Here is a 15,154-nt window from a genome sequence, read left to right as displayed (position 1 = left end):
ATGGCTCCCCAGGCTTACAGGATAAAGCCTCAACACCTTAGAAAAGTGTAGGAGGTCATCATCCATTTTTGTTTTTCCAGCACCAGCATTATGCCTGGTGCGTAGTAGGTACTCAAGTAATTTTTGAATGGATCCTTGTCTGATCCATTGACTGGATGAAAGAAAAAAGGAGTTCTTTCAAGGATGAGAGACCCAAAACAGTTTGAATTTTAGAAGTAAATAGAACGCCTTCTCTAAAGTTGGCAAAGACAAATATAAAAAAAGGGCATTTCATAACAGGAAGAATCATTAAACATTTTATTCTGGCTGCCTTTTCATTCTGGCATTGCTTCCAATCGAAAGCAGCTCTGAGGAAATTGTGTTTGACCGCAAGCCCCGTGAACGATTTCTAGTTTCCCATAATAAAACCAAGAGAGAAAATTGTATAATATGTCATCTATTGCTTCATCCTACCTCAGTCTTCAGGTCCCTCCCTTTCACTCTCTCTTCCGCACTGGACAAATTTCCCCAGGGATGAATGAAGATATTTACAGCAGCCCAATAAAGAACTCGGTACTGGAGCGTTGGCTCCCCACCGTCCACACAGAGTACTGATGGCGTGCCCACCTCCCAAGCCTCGAGACCTAACTGTTGCCCTTTTGAGAACCCGATTCTCCTCCGTTGCCTCTGACCTGTGAGTTTGGTTGTGTTCACGTGCCTGTACAAATATTTCCACAGATCCCTGAAATCACATGGGCACAACTCTTTTAGCTGGAAGAGTTCGGGGACCCCATGGAAACTAAATTTCTCTTGGTATCTGGAGATAAACATATGTGCGCCGTAGTCTTTTTTAAGAATTAATTATTTAAAATACTGTTTTGAAACTATAGAGAAACAATTTGAAACCATTCTGAACAATAGAGAGCTACACAAACAATAGGACAAAGCTCACACGAAGTCTGGAAGACAGATGGGAGAACCCCAGAAGTTCCCGTTTCATCCAGGGCAGGCAGAGAAGGCTGAGAAATGGGCGTGGGGCGCACTTGCTTCTGGAGGAGCTTGGCTCCTCCTTTGCCGTCTCTCTCCACCCTCTCAGACCGCTTTCAGGAAATGACCTCATAGTTCTTCACACTGAACTTGTACCCAAATGTGTAATAAAAATTAATGAAGTTTCTCTCCCCAGGATTGGCCTTTTATTGGAGGACATGGGTCTTCCCGGCACCACTTTGGATTAAACCATGAGAAATTAATTTTATGGGATAAACAAATCAGCCTGGGGGAGGGAGGTGGTAATAGACATTACCTCCTTAATGGAGGGACTGGAGAATGCAGTATTGATGGGAAAACATTCTTAATCAACACCGAAGGAAGTACTCAGGTCCCCATTAGCAAAAGGCCCAGGAGCCATCTTCAAGTGTCCTAGTGAAGATGCACTCAGGCCCACATTTTGGGAGAAATGTTCACTTCGACTTACACATTTTGAGAGAAACTAACACACTAAGGAATGGAGTTACTGTAGGATCTCGACTTCCCTTGCAGTCTACTTAACACCCGGAGATATTTTTTGGCACACCTCCAAATGATTGGTTCCTACCCCTTCTCCTTGAGTATGAGATACGTTTCCCCCTCCTGCCTGTGTCAGCATTCCTTTGCCTCCTGTTTTAAATTTTCTCCTTTATCTTTTTACCTTAGCCGGTCAGGGTTCCTTAAAACCTACTGTTCCTAAGTTCTGGCTGCTCCATCCAACAGAATGCCATCAACCAAGTCCGAAGAAAGGAAACACCAATGTGCGCTACTACAACTGGGTGTATCAACTGCTTTCACTAAATCTTACAGCACTCCAAGAATAACTACAGTAAGTACAACCTAAGTTCTGGGACCTAACATTTTGGGAATCATTCTAGCAACTACCTGTGCATTTACTACCTAGTAGTTGGTGTTACCGTGCATAGCTCTTTCCTCCATACGTCAGGGGTGAACTGCTGGCAAGAAATGGCTTGGCTGCCTATCGGTGCCCCTGAAAACTTGTTACCTCAACTTGCCTAGAGTGCCTCAGGTCTAGAGTAAGTAAAATACTCAGTGAAGAAAAGTAAAAGAGAATGCAACAATTTCAAATACAAAAGCGATTGTTCAGAATTCTCTCCTTTGGTCAAGTGAGAGGTATTAAAGTTAAGTGAGGCACATGGAAAAATATAAAGAATATTTAAAGGAAATTAATAAGACTTTATTTAAAGTCCTAGTGCAGCATCTTGGTTTGTAACAAAGGCTGAACTCGGGCGGAGGGAGAGGTGTGGGAAGTGCGGCTGATCACGTGCCGTACCTGAGGCGCCCAGCTGGCACCTGAACTGAATCCCAGCTGGGCCTCAGACGCCAGATGAAGAAAACAGGTGATACAGGAGTTCATTTGCTTTCAGACCAAGAACTGCCTTTAGAAAGAATGTTTTGTTGTCATGAGAGTGAGAATCAACTAAACGCGTGTTGTCTAAAGAAAATGTTTCAACGTCAGAGAGAAAAATGAAGTTGAGAAGCTCACAGAGGGTGTTCCTCAGATCACCCCTGACCCAGCCCTCATGGCCTCAGAGTCCAATTCCAAGGGTTACCTCTACGAGCTGAGTCACCACAGGCCTAGTCATACTAACAGGTGCTAGGATCCAAAAATAATCGGAAAACATCTGTTCTCAAGATCTCTTTTTATTCCACTCTAAGTTCTCTGCAAAAAAAAAAAAAAAAAGTAATCCTCTAAAAACGCATCCCAAAAGGCATCTTAAAACTTTGGCTCCTTTCCTCTCCCCTTCCCACCTCTTCTACCAGTGACTCTCCGCTTTGGCAGTAGGAATCCAGCTCCCTCTCCCCATCTCCCCTCCACCCCATTTACTTATGTCCTCCATGGACTCAACAAGAGGGGCAGGCTGTAGGGCAGCCTGTCCAGAGCCTCCCAACTGGTCTGTAGTGTAATCAACTTGTCCGGGCTTGCCTGGCACTTCCCCAGTTTTAGCACTGGAAATCCCACATCTTAAACCCTCTAAGTTCTGTGTAAGCCAAGAAGATCGTTTACCCTGCTGCCGTAAGAGGACTGGGCCAAGCTATTGGCGCCCTCAGCTCTAGAGGCTGGAGGGCCGAACCTAGAGTAGCTGAAGTTCCTGGATCCATGACTTCCAATCTCAAGGTGTCTCCTCTATTTACACGAATAGCCGGTACAAAAATATCATTATTTTCTATGTGTGTCATCCTGTAAAAAAGCTTATCATGAGTTTAGGCAACTTCTTTTTAGTAACTTGAGTTGGAAGAGAAAGGTAGAGAATATTGCAACCTAGTAGTTTTTCTTTGTCCCCAGTGCCCTCAGTTAGGGACTATAGATTTAAAAGAAACTGAGAGATGCAGTCCACGGTTGCTCCTCCTCTCTTGGTCTAGGGTCTCAGCACAGTGGCATATGCTCACATTCTGACTTCATGAGGTGTTAGGTGAGAAGCTGCCCATTCAGCACCGCTGGCTATGACAAGTCCCAGGACAGGAAGCATGACCTGGAGCTCAGAGGGAGGCCAGACTAAAGCATGAGAAAGCACCAAGGGCTCTTTAGTGGGGACTAGGATCACAATAATTACAGTATTTATTGAGTGCCTGCTATGTGGAAGTGTTACATTAAGAACACACGTAATTATTTCGTCTGAGTCTCTCCTAAACTCTGTTTTATAGATGAGGAAATTAAGACCGACTGAGATTAAACTTCTTGCAAACATCACTCAAGGGTAAAGGAAGCACCCAAAATCAAACACAAGTCTTTCTGACATGGAAGCCCATCTCCATGGGTTCTGCTCTGCATGTAAATACCAGCACCCTCCATACGCACAGTGGGCGCTCACAGTGTCCCGGCCGGCAGAGATCTGACAAAGGATGAGAGAAAGCCTTCTTCACCTGTTGCAACTGGCTTTCAGAAAAGACCAGATACGCCCCACAGTCTCTTCTCAAAACATCAGTTAAGGTGACTATATTAAAACATAGCACAGCCCTGGCTGGTGTAGCTCAGAGGATTGAGCCCGGGCCTGTGGACCAAAGGATCGCACGGTTCCATCCCGGTCAGGGCACATGCCTGGGTTGCAGGGGCCAGTGCCCAGCAGGGGATGCGTGAGAAGCAACCATATATTGATATTTCTCTCCCTCTCTCCTTCCCTTCCCTTCTAAAAATAAATAAATAAAAATTTTTAAAAACTGGCAACCTTTATAAAAAACATAGCACAGATTACTCCTCTCTTCTGCTCAAAAATTAATTCACTGTCAGAAAAATCATAGTCCTCAAAATAGACTTCAAAGTCTAGCTCACTTCTTGACTTCACCTGTGGCATCTCTTGTCCTCTGTCACTGCTTCCACTTCTGAACCCGAGGCCTTCTTGCTGTTTCTCGAGCAGGCTAAATCCTCCTGTGCCTCAGGGCCTTTGCACTCACAGTTTCTCTGACTGGGTTATACTTCTCACAATTATTCACATGACCTGTGCCTCACTCTTATCAGATCTATGCTCCACGTCATCCTGTCAGTGAGGTCTTCCGACCACTCTATTTAAAATAGCAAACCCAGAGTACTTTCACCACCTGGCACCTTTGTCCCCTTTCCTTGCTTTATTTTTCTTCCTATCAGTATTGGATTATCCTATGTATTTTACTTAGTTATTACACTTCTCTCTAGAATGGAAGTATGATGAGGATGTGAAATTTGGTGGTGGGGTCAGGTTTGTCTACTATTTAGTCTCTGGAATGATAAACATGTATTTTGTGAATTATTAAATTAATGAATAAATGCTGTCATTTTATATGTTGCTTTCTTCCTGTGAACTCAGACTCCTTCTCTAGCCCTTAGATAACTCCATCTACCCAAACTCACTACAGAAGGTTCTAGGTGAGCTTAATACCATTGGACTCATCGAATGAGAAATAACTACCCAGGGTTTCTCTTGGTTGTGGTCTTGACTGTGTGAGATGAGGAATATGAGATTTCCTCAGCAAAAGGTAGGCCCTAGCAGGAAATTGAGCATTAAGGAAGAAATTATTTCTTGGTTGAAACAACTCTTCTAGTTATCCCTGCTTTGAATCCTGTTTTGTGTGGTACTTTACCTACCCTGGATCAGGCTTCTTCTCCACCGAGAATGTAAATACCTCAAACATCAATAAGAAAAGGAATGAGAAAAATATGCATATTTTAAGGAAAATCCCCAGAATCATTTTGTGACTGAACAGTAATTAGATTTTGCAGGTTCTGATGCTATTCCCCAGGATGGAAAACTCAGAATGGCATCATTAGGCCATTTGTTTTGTACAGCATCCAGCACAGGATGACTGATGCCCAAGCACATGTCCGTGAGTTGTTTTTCTGTAGTGATCACTAAGATGTTTAGTATGTTTCATATTTGAGAATGTGCTGCAATCATGGTGAATCCATGAAATATAGTTCTTTCTAGCTAGGAGATTACAATCTTATAGAAGGCCAAGAAGCTACTAAGTGACCAGCAGGTAGGGAGAACCTACACCATAGGCATGCTGGGTAAATGAGTGGTTCATGTCCTGAGTGGGACAAGGCAGGACAGAGCTGGACAGCTCTGTCGCATTTCTTCATGCCATTCAGAATGGTGCACAATCGAAAACCTGTGGGGTTTTTTTTGGAATTTTCCATGTAATATTTATGGACCGTGACTCTCTGCAGGTAACTGAAACCAAGTCAAACTGTGGATAAGGGGGGATGACTGCAGGCAGCAAAAAGATGAAAAGGTATGTACCTATGAACCGGGATGCAGGCTCTACTTAAGAGACACCAAATCTGCCAGCACCTTGATCTTGGACTTCCCATCCTTCAGGACTGTGAGGAATCAGTTTGTGTTGTTTAGAAGACACCCGGTTGATAGCATTATGTTTGAACGATTCTAACAGGCTGAGATAGAAAGTGGTGCTGAGAACTGGGTGCTGCTGTAAAAAACACCTGAAAATGTGGAAGCAGCCTAGACCTGATCAGTGGATAGAGGCTGGAAGAGTTGTGAGATGCACACCAGCCAGTGGCAAAAGTGCTGCTCCGGAACCTCCAAAGGTGGTTCTTCTGGGAGCTGAGAAAGAAAAGAGGAGGGCAGTGGGAAAAGCCTCACATGTCTTAGAAAATATTTAAGTAAACCCCAGGCAAATGGTGGTGGAAATATGGACAGTAAAGGCCATTCTGGTGAGGTCTGAGATGGAAATGAGGAACATGTTATTGGAAACTGGAGGAAAAGCTGCCCTAGTAATAAAGTGGCCGAGCTCTTGGCTGAACTGCCTGTGCCCCAGTGCTCTGTGGAAAGCGGAACTCGTGAGTGATGGAACTGCAGGACTGGCTGAGACAACCTCTGAGCAGAGTGTTGAAGGAGTAGCCTGGCTCCTTCTGACTGCTTACAGTGAAATGTGAGAAGAAAGAAATGATTGAAAAGTGGCATTGTTAAATAAAAAGTGAAGAGAATTTTAAAGATTCTCAGCCTGTGTATTCTATATGGTAAAAAAGAAAATGAGAGAGCTGATCTGAAGAGAACACCAACGGCTTGGCTAAGGAACCATTTGATAAGGAGTCTAGTATGGATTAGCCACGTCCACAGCAGGCAGTAGCTATTGTCCCAGATAACACAAGGGTGACCAGGGAGAGATCGGCAGTCCTGCAACTCTCATCCTAGGCCCACAGGGCAAGGTAAAGGCAGGGGCAGAGTGGCTTAAAAGGAGGGACCACCTTTGTCTGTGGGACCTCAGGGTATCCTGCCTGCTGCTGCCTCCCACCCAGCAGTCCAGCTTCTTGCTACTCAGCAACCCCTGGCACAGCCCTGGTGAGCCCTGGGGAGGCATAGGTCACACCCAGAAGAACCACAGGAGCATGGCTACCTACACCTAAACTTCTAAAGGAGTATCTTTGTTTTCGACATTTTTGTATAGTTTTTCAAATAATGCTTAAGGCTCAGTTATATCATGCGGGCACTATAATTGTTTGGAGTCCTATAAATAGTTCAGTGTTTAAAGTCCTCAGGACATATGTGTTTTGACAGACAAAGGGAAATAAGCCTATGTATCAGATAACTGCTGCTGCATAACAAGCTACTCTGATACTTGGCTACTTAACCATTGTGATCTCACAAAATTTCCGAGGAAGCAGCTTAACTGGGTGTTCCTGGCTCAGGGTATCTCAGGAGGTTGCAGTCAAGAAGTCAGCAAGAGATGCAGTCATTTAAAGCCCAGACTGGGATGGAGGGTCTGCCTCTAACTTTGCTCACTGGGCTGTTGGCAGGAGGCTTCAGTTGCGCAATGCTTGGACCTCTCCACGAGATTTCCCATGACCCAACAGCTGTCTCCCCACAAGTGCAACAGAGAGAGAAACCAAGATGAAAGCTACAGTGTCTTTTCCAGCCCCATCTCAGAATGACACACTATTTCTTCTACCATATTCCACTGGTCACAGACCAACCCTGATACACAACGTTAAGAAACTGCATAGCTACTTCCACCAAGATGGAGGTGTAGGTGGAAACACTTTGCTTCCTCGCACAACCAAATCTAAAAACAACAAAGTTTTAACAACAATAAACGCAATCAAACCACAGAAAATGGAACAATATGGAGTCCAAAAACAACGAAATGCTCAGCTAAACCGGTGAGAGGGGCAAAGCCAGCAGCGCAGCAGGTCGGGCAAAAAAAGATCCCCTGACCCAGGCAGGGAGCAGGCAGCCGAGGGCGCGGATCCCAGGTGCAGGGTAGCTACGGGCAGATCCAGGGAAGGTGCGGCAAGGCTGACTGTCTGAGGTCACACATTTGTGTGCAGATAAACCAGTGAAGAGATGAGCATTGAGACAGACCACACAGGCCCCAGCGCAGGGGGGCGAGCTTGCACATTTGCACTCAGATAAACAGGCAGGGGCAAGCGGTGAGGCGGACCGGGAGAGCAGAGAGGACCACCATTGCTCCCTCTCTGACCCAACCCCCACATGCAGTGTCACAAACCAGCTACCTGGGTGGCCCCGCCCTGGTGAACAACTAAGGCTCTGCTCCTCATACTTAACAGGCATGAACAGACCAAAACATGGCTCAAGAACAACTCAGAGCCCTAGAGCCCATAAATCTAAGTGATGAAGAAATAGCCAAACTTTCAGATGCACAGTTCAAAACAGTGGTGATCAGGATGCTCACAGAACTGGTTGATTTTAGTCACAAATTAGAGGAACATATGAAGGCTAAACTAATTGAAATGAATGGTAATGCACAGGAAACCAATAGTAATGGAAAGGAAACCAATAGTAATGGGACTCAAATCAAGAGAGCAGACCAGAAAGAGGAAAAAAATGACCAAACAGAAAAATATGAAGAAACAAGAATTCAAAAAAAGGAGGAGAGGCTTAGGAACCTCCAGGACATCTTTAAACACTCCAACATCTGAATTATAGGAGTACCAGAAGGGGAAGAGGAACAGTCACAAGTGGAAACCTTATTTGAACAAATAATAAAAGACAACTTCCCCATTCTGGCAAAGGAAACAGACTTCCAGGAAATCCAGGAAGCTCAGAGAGTCCCAAAGAAGTTGGACCCAAGAAGGAACACTCCAAGGCACATCATCATGACATTAGCCAAGATTAAAATGAAGAAGAGAATCCTAGAAGCAGCAAGAGATAAGGGGACTGTCATCTACAAAGGAGTTCCCATCAGACTGTCAGCTGATTTCTCAAAAGAGACCTTACAGGCAAGAAGAGGCTGGAAAGAAGTATTCCAAGTCATGAAAATCAAAGACCTACAACCAAGATTGCTCTATCCAGCAAAGCTTTCATTTAGAATGGAAGGACAGATAAAGTGCTTCTCAGATAAGACCAAATTCAAGGAGTTCATCATCACCAAGCCCTTATTATATAAAATGTTAAAGGGACTTACCTAAGAAAAAGAAGATTAAAAAAAAAAAGATGAATAGTGAAAGGACAGCAAACTCACAGTTATCAACAACCACACCTAAAACAAAAGCAAATTAAGAGGACAGCTAGATCAGGAGCAGAACCATAGAAATGAAGATCACATGGAGGGTTAGCAACAGGGGAGTGGGAGAAGGAGAAAAGGGGAGAAGGTACAGAAAATAAGTAGCATGGATGGTAGGTAGAAAATAGATAGGGGGGAGGGCAAGAATAGGGGAAATATAGAATCTAAAGAACTTGAGACACGTGTTTATGAACTAAAGGAGGGGGAATGATGGGGGAGGAGTGTGCAGGGTGGAGGGGAATGAAGGGGGGAATAGAACAAATGTAATGGCATAATCAATAAAATAAAAAATATATATTAAAAAAAAGAAAGAAACTGCACAGCCATGCAAAAAAACAGAAGGTAGGGATTATGGCAGGCCATTTTGGAGTTCTGCCAACTCAGTGTGTTTTAGGAGGCTGTACTGATGTCCATCTGGTTCTCTCAATTAAAAGCCTTGTGAATTTGGGGGAAATTTTGTATCCTCCAAATCTCTCACTTGTCTGTAGGATGAGAATACCACTTGTATAGCACCCGCCTCATCTCACAGAGACAGGTAGGTGCAACTCCAAGCATGCAAGTGAAAATGATAAACAAGACAAAAGAACAATAGCATCACATCAGTGCTGCCACAATAAGGTAGAAGCCAGCTCTTGAGTACAGAAACCACCAGCACAAGAGTGCTGCTGCTAGTGCAATTTGTAGGAGTGCACGAAGCCAGTAATTTCAACGGAACCAAAGGTTTATGAAAGGTGCAGCAGTGATGCCCTGGCCGGGTGGCTCAGTTGCTTGGAGTGTCATCCCCTACACCAGGAGGATGCAGGTTGGATCCCCCAATGGGACACATACCTAGGTTGTGGGGTTTGACCCCTCTTGGGGCGTATACTGCAGGGAGGTATCCTAACAATGTTTTTCTCTCACGTTGATGTTTCTCTCTCTCTCTCTCTCTCTCAAATCAATAAACAGATTCTCAAGTGAGAAGTTTCAACAAAAAGGAAGGTGCAGCAGTGATGGACTCCGCATCAGAAAACAGTTGTGCTGTGTGCAGAAGAAATAGAAAGCTGAGCAATGAGTAACCTCTCCAGACAGCAGGGTGGGCCCAGTGGAACCCGTCCTTAAAGCCAGATCTGGATGGTGATTTAAAGGTCAAAACCAGCAAACATCAGTAACCCGCTACTGTAACTGAAAGGATTTCAGGAAGCTGTGGTGTCACTGCACACCATTCCCTGCTTCTCACACTCAGTGGGCTCAGGGTCACCAGAGATGCTGTTACAGTGTAGATTCCAAGTCAGTAGATTTGCAGTGGGACAGAGATTCTGTGTTTCTAACAAATGCTCAGGTGGTGTCACAGCTACTGCTCCGCAGACCAGATTGAGCAGCCAGGATAGACACGTGGTATGATATTAGGAACAATAGGGGCATCGCTGCAAGAGCTGGAATTCGACAGCCACCTGGGAATATCTACTCAGTTTCAAATCATTTTCTCTTCATCCTGGCCGCCAGCTACCCCTCAGCTGGTAAGGTCCATAAACAAGTCCTTGTAGATTGGAATAACTGGTTCTTCAATCTTTATAAAACAGGTTTTACAAAGTAGGGAAAAGTCAAAAGACTAATCCTATACAAATAAGATTTGGTTTCAGAATAAAATGCTCATTCACACTAGATAAATAGCTCCTTCAAGGCTAAATGCTTCCCTAAATTGAACTTCTTTTTTTTAAACTCACATGTTCCTTATGTCCTTGAAACTGCTTTCCCTCAAGGGAGTATTTGATTTCTTAGGAGAGCATCACATTTTACAATTTCAATCTGAAGTTAAGCTAAATGTTTAAAGACATCATAAATATTTAAATTAGATCCTCGAATTTTGTACATATACAGAGATAAATTATTCAAGTTGTTAACAATAATTAACCCTGGGTAGATGTAAAGATTACAGGAACTTAAATGCTTTTTTCATACATTCCTATGTATTTCAAATTCTCCATAAGTAATGTATGTTATTTTCATAGAAACAAATGTATAATTATTATATATGTAAGTAATTTCTCTGGTCAAGCCTTATAGCCATCATCAGATTTTTCTGTCTCCCAAGATCAGAAATGTAAGCAGTATTAACTGGCTTCTACTGTGCTTTAGACTCAATACTAGAAACTGGGGATAAACACACACACACACACACACATATACACACAGTCCCTGTTCTTGAAGCTGTAGGTATCACTGGGTGCGAGGACACCCAGGATGATGCTTACGTCAATACGGGCAACTCAGGGGAGTCAAAGAATAAATCAGAGTTTGTCCAGCAGAAATGCAAGGAGAGGACATCCCAGATCAAGGAAAGGACATGAAAGACACCTTCATGGCCTAATTCAACCAGTCTGATTTTAAGGCCCATTATCCTCAGTAACTTGTTAGTTCATATCAAATCTCTGAGGGTTATTTCTGTGAACAGTAAATTTGGTTGATTAGATTTTGTTGTTAATGAGAACGTCATGTTAATTGGATGGCTGAACAAAAGAATGTGCACAGAGAAACTAAGGTGAAGAACCCTAAAAGACTTTACTCTTAGTCCATAAGGGTTTCTGAGATAGGTAGTCCCAGGAATTTACTCAACAGCTAATCTGAGGAATTTATTCTCCACTGTTCATGAGAGCCAGGATTTTGAGGGCAGACTTAGGAAAATAATTCTTCCCCACCCACAAACACACATAACAGGCACAAGCATACACTCTCCCCATCACCTCCAACACCGCCTAACACATACATACAACACCTCATAGAAGCCAATAGAAAGAAAATAAACTGCTCCTGAGCAGAAAACAAAACACTCAGAATGATGTACCATTTATACTGGTAGAACATTTTGCTTATCCCATCTTTAATTCATTTATTCAACAACACCTACCAGTTCTAGGGACTCAGATATGACTGAGACATAATGTTTGCCCTCAAGAAGTTACAAATGACAGACCGTGGCACAGTGCAAGGAGAGCGGAGATAGATGGATGGAGATGGACAGGTTGTTAGGGGCAGACACACCTAAGTCAGCCTGGGAGGGAGTTGTCCTGGGAAACTACAAACAACTACAAATTGCTCAGTACGGCTGGAGCAAAGGGTAAATGTGAAAGGGTGGCAAGCAATAAAGCTGAAAACTCGGACAGAAATGGGATCACGAAAGGCCTTAGGCGCTAAATGAAAGAGTGTGAACTTTATCCTTGAAAGCTGCAGGGAGCTATTGAAGGGTTTTAATCAAGGAAATGGCATGATTAGAAGGATCGATATCACTGCAGTGTGGAGGACAGATTGAGGGGAGGCCACACTGGGGACAAGAAATGCAGTTACAAAGCTACAGCAGAGCTAAGAAACAGTTAAGGAGTTCAAGTTAGTTGTGCAAATAAAGAAAAAAGGAAGAATTTAAGACATGGTGAGGAACAAGATTTTCACAACACAGTGAGTCGCCTAGGGTACCTACCTAGACTCAGGATTCTGGGGTCCTTAGTGCATGGGGCGAAAAACCACAGGGAAAGTGCTAATCTCAAAGGAGTTTTCAGTTAGAGTGAGAAGGTGACAGGGATGTTCACAGAGGAGACCGAAGATGTAAGGCAGTTTGTCCGTGATAGGTTATGGGTTCTAGAAAGTTGAACATTCTGGAAAAATCAGGTGGGTGGCATGAGGGAGCAAGAGAGACACAGCAGTTTGGAAATAGGCATTGATACAAAGATAGGTTACCTGGAAGTCTGGAGGGGGTGTTTGAGGTGGGCTGGAGGTGGTCAGTCTCAGATGCTTGAAGGCTGTGGTGTGCCCCCATTAGCCAATTTATTTAACCATAAAACATTTTAAAAGCATAACTTAGTGCCTTTTAAAATCATCAAAATGAGTTTGTGAAATATGATGAGCTCTTTGATAAAAATAAGTAATTTGAAAAATCATCTTACTACACTTGATCTTAGCCAAAAGGCCAAGAAGCGATGAAAAATCATCTTAAAGATAAATTAGTTGCGGCAAAAAATTATCAAAAACCTTAAAAAAAACTTTTACTTGTGATATTTTAGTCCCTCTAAGAGAACCAATTAGAGAAATCAAATATTTTTGTTTGCTGGTTTTAGTAAAAACAGATATGAGAAATGGTAAAGATGGAGGTCTGGCCTCCAGAAGGGGGGGTGGGGTGGGGGAGGGGGGTGGGGGAGGGGGGTGCTCTGACCACTGGGCAGAGGCTCCTCCCACCTCCATCCCGTCCTAGGTGGGTCATTTCCCTGCACAGTGCCCCAGCCCTGTTTCCAGGTCCCTGTCAGCCTTTTGGTTTCCTCAAAGGGCCCTAACACTAGAAAAGCAGGCTTTCCTTTAGAATGAGTGTACTTGGAGTTTGCGCCTAAAGCTGGAGGGTAGCTTCTACCTCCAACCCTAGCCCCTCCCCATTCTCATCCAAGCTTCCATCCAAACTTCCATCCAAATGGCCAGTGTCAGCAGCATGGCCTGCCTAATAAAAAGTCATCATCAGGCCCTTGAAATGGGCTCAGATATGTGTGGATGGGGAATTTCAGGGACCAAAGCATCCAGAACATAGTTTATATGGTGGCAGAGGGAGGGGTCCCAAGACATTCAGATCGGCAGTCCCCGAGGCGGGGTTGACCTGTGGCGGACAGGCTGCCTGTGGCTCAAACTGGCTATGAATACTGCCCAACACAAAATTGTAAATTCACTTGAAACATTGTGAGATTTTTTTGTGATTATGTATTGCAGTGTGTTTAATGTGTGGCCCAAGACAACTCTTCTTCTTCCAGTGTGGCCCAGAGATGCCAGAAGGTTGGACACCCCTGCCGTGGCCCTAATGGGAAGAACACAGCTGGAGGAGGGCCAGAGAGGGATCTTCCAAAGTGAAGGGCTCAGAGCAAGGGCTGTCTCGCTCAGGTCTAAGTGTGGAGCTGCATCCAAAAGATGGAAAAAGCGTGAATCTTCTTACCACAAAGAGACTTGAGCGAGAAGCCATAAGAAAGAGTGGCAGTTGTTAAAAACAAGATAGCAGGCCCCAAATGGAGTCATTTATGCTGTACCTCACCTCACCAAACTGAGAATTAACTCGCTTAGAGTTTTGGCTCTCCCAGAAATGGAATCTTAAGCCAGTCAGTCAGGAATCACCTGATCACACCTAGCTAGGTAAGGTGCCTGAATGACCCGAGCATCGCCTATAAGGAATGTGACCTTGCACTGCTTTTTCCAGCCTGGGTCCAGAAACCTGTGCCTTCACAAACAGTCTAGAAACCAGCTGATGCCAGAATGGGTCCTACTTAAAAACTGGACTGGGTCTGGGGTTGAACTGGTCCCTTTACCACAAGTGAACTAAATTTTGTTTTAAGGCTGAACAAGCAGGTTAGCTTTACCAAATCAGAGGCCACAGTGGAGAACTTTCAACCTAGACAAGTTTAACCATTTATGAGGTGTCCTACAGAAAAATAGGTCTCAACCAAGTACTCCCCGTGAAGTGTAGAGGAAAAAAAATGAGTTTTCCTCCTCTACAGTTTCTGGTAACCAGGATGAGACCCGCTGGGACATGCCAGTCACCCCAGAGTCTAAAGATGGATCCTAGGAAAACTGGCAGAAGCTGGAAAAGGGTGAGAATTTTTTCTGCTTCTATCTGGTGCCTGGTGAAGGGAAAAACATAAAATTACACATTGTCCCATCCTTTCCAAATTGGGATTGGCAGGCAAAAAATATGTGTAAGAATTTGATCATTGAACCATGACTCATGAATTTGCTTCTGCATACCCATTGGGTGTCAGTTTTTTCTCTCCCATGGACAGTTTTGTTCGTGTTTATTTGTTTGTCACATTTTGTGCCCTGAGAACTTGATTTGGCAATATATTAGCCTACCAGTTCCAACAGTTCATTTTAAAATAATGATCAAGTAAGCTTTGACCTAGGATTGAAAAAAAAAAGGATTGAATAACATAAAAGCCTACCAATTATGTCACCAAATTAATGTATGCAAACTAAGGAATCATGAGATGTCTCCAATGACACAAAAATATTTGACTGTTACTTAAAAACTAAAATAAAGCAAAACATTTCCTGAGACTACTTGGAACTTCCTTACTTATAAGGCCTGGCCACCAACATTCTACATCTGCATAAATAACCTTCTACTAGCATGACTTAAATAAATCAGTTTTATAAAAATCAGCTTAAAAAATCAAAA

General features: G+C 43.7%; 1 pseudogene; it reads right to left on the bottom strand.

The window, feature by feature from the left end:
- Nucleotides 1-12,852: 12,852 nt before the first annotated feature.
- LOC119047292 (uncharacterized) lies at nt 12,853-12,931 on the bottom strand (annotated as a pseudogene).
- Between the last annotated feature and the right edge of the window lie 2,223 nt (nt 12,932-15,154).

Source organism: Artibeus jamaicensis, unplaced genomic scaffold, assembly GCF_021234435.1.
Source record: "Artibeus jamaicensis isolate MK-2021 breed Jamaican fruit bat unplaced genomic scaffold, CSHL_Jam_final scaffold_1031, whole genome shotgun sequence".
In the NCBI taxonomy this organism is placed as follows: domain Eukaryota; kingdom Metazoa; phylum Chordata; class Mammalia; order Chiroptera; family Phyllostomidae; genus Artibeus; species Artibeus jamaicensis.
Note: the sequence above shows the minus strand (reverse complement) of the source record. Positions and strands in the feature narration are given on the sequence as shown.